The 6028-nt window shown below is 40.1% G+C and overlaps 1 protein-coding gene across 2 annotated transcripts in view; it reads left to right on the top strand.

The window, feature by feature from the left end:
- Positions 1 to 4811: 4811 nt before the first annotated feature.
- LOC106595283 (zinc finger protein 345-like) overlaps positions 4812 to 6028 on the top strand; it is a 51656-nt gene continuing 50439 nt past the window's right edge. The window contains exon 1 of one of the 2 annotated variants that reach the window (XM_045710961.1): positions 4812 to 4923. The gene's annotated coding sequence lies outside the window, so the exon portion shown is untranslated. The remainder of the gene's footprint in view (positions 4924 to 6028) is intronic. The other variant, XM_014186265.2, reaches the window with a different exon arrangement.

Genomic DNA, 6028 nt, shown 5'->3' with positions numbered 1-6028 from the left:
TATTGTGATGTAGGCTATGTTAAATGGATGTATTAGACTTTTTAAAATGTAGTTGTTCCAAAGGTCTACATCAGTGGCTTGTAGGCTATGTGTGGAAGCCAGGAGATGCGAAATGTGTTTGTTAATTAACGATCAATTACCATATGACTGGCAGTTATTTGCTTGACAATCACCGGCTGACAAAATTTCATGACCACCACAGCCCTAACTCTGACAGAGCTCCAGAGTTCCTCTGTGGAGATGGGAGAACCTTCCAGAAGGACAACCATCTCTGCAGCATTCAGGCCTTTATGGTAGAATGGCCAGACGCAATCAGGCCGTTATGGTAGAATGGCCAGACGCAAGGCACTCCTCAGTAAAACGCACATGACAGCCCACTTGGAGTTTGCCAAAAGGCACCTAAAGGACTCTCAGACCATGAGAAACAAGATTCTCTAGTCTGATGAAAGGAAACCAGGCACCGCTCATCACCTGGCCAATACCATCCCTATGGTGAAGCATGGTGGTGGCAGCATGATGCTGCAGGAGGGACTGGGAGACTAGTCAGGATCGAGGGAAGATGAATGGAGCAACATATAGAGATCCTTGATGAAAACCTGCTGCAGAGTGCTCAGGACCTCAAACTGGGGTGAAGGTTCACCTTCCAACAAAACCACAACCCTAAGCACACAGCCAAGAGAACGCAGGAGTGGCTTCGGGACAAGTCTCTGAATGTCCTTGAGTGGCCCAGCCAAAAGTCCGGACATGAACCCGGTTGAACATCTCTGGGGAGACCTGAAAATAGCTGTACAGAGACGCTCCCCATCCAACCTGACAGAGCTTGAGAGGATCTGCTGAGAAGAATGGGAGAACCTCCGTAAATACAGGTGTGTCAAGCGTGTAGCGTCATACCCAAGAAGATTTGAGGCTGTAATCGCTGCCAAAGGTGCTTCAACAAAGTACTGAGTAAAGGGTCTGAATACTTATGTAAATGTGATATTTCAGTTTTTATTTGTAATAAATTAGCAAAAATGTCTAAACTATTTTTGTTTTGTCATTATGGATTAGAGTATTGTGTGTAGATTGATGAGGGGGGGAAAACGATTGAATCCATTTTAGAATAAGGCTGTAATGTAACAAAATGTTTAAAAAGTGAAGTTGTCTGAATACCTTCCAAATGCACTGTATGTAGACAGGTGTGCCTTTCCAAATCATGTCCAATCAATCAAGTTGTAAAAACATCTCAAGGATGATCAATGGAAACAGGAGGCACCTGAGCTCAATTTCAAGTCTCATAGGAAAGGGTCTGGAAACGTATGTAAATTAGGTATTTCCATTTATTTATTTTTTTATCCATTTGCAAAGGTTTCTAAAAACCTGTTTTCGCTTTGTCTTTATGGTGTATTATTGTGTCTAAATTGCTAGGAATTGTTTTATTTATCCACTTTAGAACAAGGCTGTAACATAACAATGCAGTTAGATGCAGTTTATCATAGCGCACTGCTCTTTATTACGGCAGACAGTTTCTGTACTCATCACTGCATTCTCTACCAGCAAGTTGGTTGGCCCTTTGTCACGTAGGTAAATAAATTGCTATGTTTTCATTTATAAAGCCCTTTTACAAAAAGTCTCACTGTACCTAACCTGTTTACCACACCCGGTCTCTGGGAAATTATTAACGCAACATGCAACAATTTCTAAGATTTTGCTGAGTTACAGTTCATATAAGAAAATCGGTAAATTGAAATAAATTCCTTAGGCCCTAATCTATGGATTTCACATGACTGGGAACTGGAAGATGCTGTCGAACATCCCAAACATGCTCAATGGGTGATATGTCTGAGAATGCAGGCCATGGCAGAACTGAGACATTTTCAGTTTCCAGGAATTGTGTATATGTAGCGGTCTTTATATGTACCACAGAAGAAAAACCAAGAAATGAAGACCGACACCACAGCTGTCTATTTTGGGCTTTTACATAGATCTGCAATGGTATTATGACAAGACAGGAATACATCAGTCTCCAAGGCACCATCTGACAAGTTGTTCTTTCTCTACATCTCCCATAATGCAATGCTAACATACGTCGGTAGCTCAGCAAACCATCTGCATCACAGAAAGACATGCTAGCTAGCAACTGCAATACTTTTCAGCACTCTGTAAAACGATATCAATAACGATAAAACTCTGAAAGTTACATAGTTTCAATAGTCTCACACTCCCATATAACAATACCCATAGCATTACCATTGGAATGCTTAAATCTATTTAAATTCATGGACTTCTACACAGGAGTAATCTGCGACACATACCTTTCTCAGTGTTTTCTCAGACTGAGGAGAACGGGAATTACGGGTAGTGCCAGGGTGTTAGTAAGTGACGTAAGCACCCAGATGAAATAAAATACATTTCATGACATAAAAATAGATGTTAATATCAACCTCTACAGGATTGGTGGGTCCCCCTCGGGACGGTTGAGCTAACGTAGGCTAATGCGATTAGCATGAGGTTTTAAGTAACAAGACAATTTGCCAGGACATAGACATATCTGATATTGGCAGAAAGCTGAATTTCTAGTTAATCTAACTGCACTGTCCAATTTACAGTAGCTATTACAGTGAAAGAATACCATGCTATTGTTTGAGGAGAGTGCACAGTTAGGAACTTTAAAAGTCATTAATAAACCAATTAGGCACATTTGGGCAGTCTTGATACATTTTTAACATAAATGCAATGGTTCATTGGATCAGTCTAAACCTTTGCACCTACACTGCTGCCATCTAGTGTTCAAAATCTAAATTGTGCCTGGGCTGGAATAATACATTATGGCCTTTCTCTTGCATTTCAAAGATGATGGTACAAAAACATTTTGTGTGTATTATCATTTACCAGATCTAATTTGTTATATTCTCCTACATTCATTTCACGTTTCCACAAACTTCAAAGTGTTTCCTTTCAAATGGTATCAAGAATATGCATATCCTTGCTTCAGGCCCTGAGCTACAGGTAGTTAGATTTGGGTATGTCATTTTAGGTAAAACATTTTTAAAAAGGGTCCAGAGATTTTCTTTAATATCATCCAGCTACTGAAGCTACTTCCTTAACATTAACAGGTAGTACTAGTAGTTCAACAAATGAAATAGAAACCAAAAGTAAAGTTCCTGACTCCTCCTTCAGTCTGAATTTGGAACATTCCTGTTCAAGGACTTGGGCCACTGACCCTTAACCTGGATGTTATTTTCTGCGTTGTGTACTATTCTAATAATTTGAAGTTTGATGGAATAACCATTTTAACTCTCCTACATACAGATCCTTGCGACATGGGGCCGTGCATTATCATGCTGAAACATGAGGTGATGGCCGACGGATGAATGGCTCAGCAATGGGCCTTGGGATCTCGTCACGGTATCTCTGAGCATTCAAATTGCCATCTATAAAATGCAATTTTGTTCATTGTCTGTAGCTTATGCCTGCCCGTACCATAACCCCAATGCTAACATGGGGCACTCTGTTTACAACGTTGACATCAGCAAACCGCTCATCCACATGACACCATACACGTGGTCTGCGGTTGTGAGTCTGTTTGGACCAGGCTGTTTGGGCATACTGCCAAATTCTCTAAAACGACATTGGTGGCTTATGGTATAGAAATGAGCATTCGTTTCTCTGGCAACAGCTCTGGTGGACATTCCTGCAGTCATCATGCCAATTGCACGGTACCTCAAAACAGTGGCCTTTTATTGTCCACAGCACAAGGTTCACCTCTGTAATGATCATGCTGTTTAATCTGATTCTTGATATTCCACACCTGTCAGGTAGATGGATTATCTTGGCAAAAGAGAAATGCTCACTAACAGGGATGTAAACAAATTTGTGCACACATTTTGAGAGAAATAAGCTTTTAGTGCTTATGGAAAATTTCTGTGATCTTTTATTTCAGCTCATGAATCATGGGACCAACATTTTACACGTTGCATTTATTTTTGTTCAGTGTATGTTGGCTAGACCTTCTATAAATCAATAATTTCACCATATTAGCGTAAAAATAAATATAGACTATGCAGAGCCGTTGGTCCATTCGGGTCTATCAGCTGTAGTTCCATAGACCCGAGATCCGATGACAATCAAGCAGGACCCACCCTGACCCGAGGGACAAGTTAGAATTTCAGACCAGAACGGCCCGGGTCTCAGCTATATTGGGTCCACCCGGACCTTGAAGACCTCTAATTGACATCCAAAGTTAACGATATGAGTGTGTTGTTATGTCATGATTTACTTGTAAACTGTAAAATGTTGCCAACTATCCTTCAACTGAATTATAAATACAAACAGTTCCAACTGTCTGTGGCTCCTCTTCTTCATTAAAAGTGTATTATGTTGGAAGATTGTCTTTATCGATGACAAGTCAATTTATTATCACCATGTTACTATACTAAGGATAACAGATGCTATACACTGACTGCACTGTTGTAAATAATATAACATCACACTGCAGATAGAAATCTAATGTAATGATAGCTGTCTTGTTTTGGTTTTGGTTGTTTTGGGGCGACAAGTAGCCGAAAGGTTGCTGGTTCGAATCCCTGAGCTGAAAAGGTACAAATCTGTCGTTCTGCCCCTGAACAAGGCAGTTAACCCACTGGTCCCCGGTATGCCGTCATTGTAAATAAGAAGTTGTTCTTAATTGACTTTCCTAGTTAAATAAAGGTCAAAACAAATATATATATTTGCATTTGTTTGGCCTGACTTCTGTCTGTCAGAGAGGCTAGCAAAACATGCACAAACACTACGCTGGTTCGACGCTCACGAACAGTTCCTGCCGCATCTCATAATCCAGACCAAACGCACTCGGAAAGTGGATACGTTTCACCCGCTTGCTCAACTAGACCTCACCATTTCCAATTCTTTTCAGCCAAACAATTAGCTACAGGAAATCAGTTCCAGGTAACCTGTTGCTAATTTCTAACATTTTTAAAATGATGCTTGTAGCACGGTCTGTAAACCAACATATTCCATGATGAAACGGCAGTGGTTGCCGCGGCCTGGCTTTGTTGTTATCTCAGCTAGTTAGCCGTTAGCCAGTTAGCTCCCAACACATCTCCCGTCCAACCCGTGAGTGTAGTTAGCTAGCTAACTTTATTTCAGGGTCACGATTGAAGTGTGACTTTTATTTCATAGTTAGCCAGCTGTCGTGTCGTCGTGAGTAAAATGACTGTATCGAGGAATTAGCTAACCGGCTGCTCATTGTTTAGCCACAGATAGGTTAGTTATAAAACATATTTGGTTTAACTATCTCGGTAACGTTAGTTAGCTAGCAAAATTTGCAGGACTAACCGTTGCTAAACTTCCGGGCTACTGGTTTATGCAAACAGGTAATCCCTTGAACAAACCTATAGTGTCATTGCGCAAAATGGTACACAGCATCATCTGGCTATGTGTGTAACGAAAGATCAACCTTCAGCTACCATTTCTGCCAAGCCGTCCACGTATGCACTTATGCATGCGTTCGATAAATTCGACGCAGTGATGGAAAAAAATACCCAATTGTCACACTTGGAGTAAAAGTAAAGATATCTTAATAGAAAATGACTCAAGTAAAAGTCACCCAGTAAAATACTACTTGAGTAAACGTCTAAAAGTATTTGGTTTAAAATATACTTAAGTATCAAAAGTAAATGTAATGCTAAAATGTACAAATTCCTTATATTAAGCAAACCAGACGGCACGAATGTATTTTTATTTTTATTTTGCGGATAGTCAGGGACACACCCCAACACTCAGACATAATTTAAAAACGAAGCATTTGTGTTTAGTGAATCCACCAGATTAGGTAGGAGGGATGACCAGGGATGTTCTCTTGATAAGTGTGTGAATTGGACCATTTTCCTGTCCTGCTAAGCATTTAAAATGTAATCAGTACTTTTGGGTGTCAGGGAAACTGTATGGAGTATATAGTACATACTTTTCTTTAGAAATTTAGTTTAGTAAAAGTTGTCGAAAATATAAATATTGTAACGACCCTGGGTTTATAAGCGCGGATATCGACTCT

The sequence above is a fragment of the Salmo salar genome, chromosome ssa02 (assembly GCF_905237065.1).
Source record: "Salmo salar chromosome ssa02, Ssal_v3.1, whole genome shotgun sequence".
NCBI classification, from domain to species: Eukaryota; Metazoa; Chordata; class Actinopteri; order Salmoniformes; family Salmonidae; genus Salmo; species Salmo salar.
The sequence above is the reverse complement of the archived record's forward strand: the minus strand, read 5'-3'. Positions and strand labels throughout refer to the sequence as shown.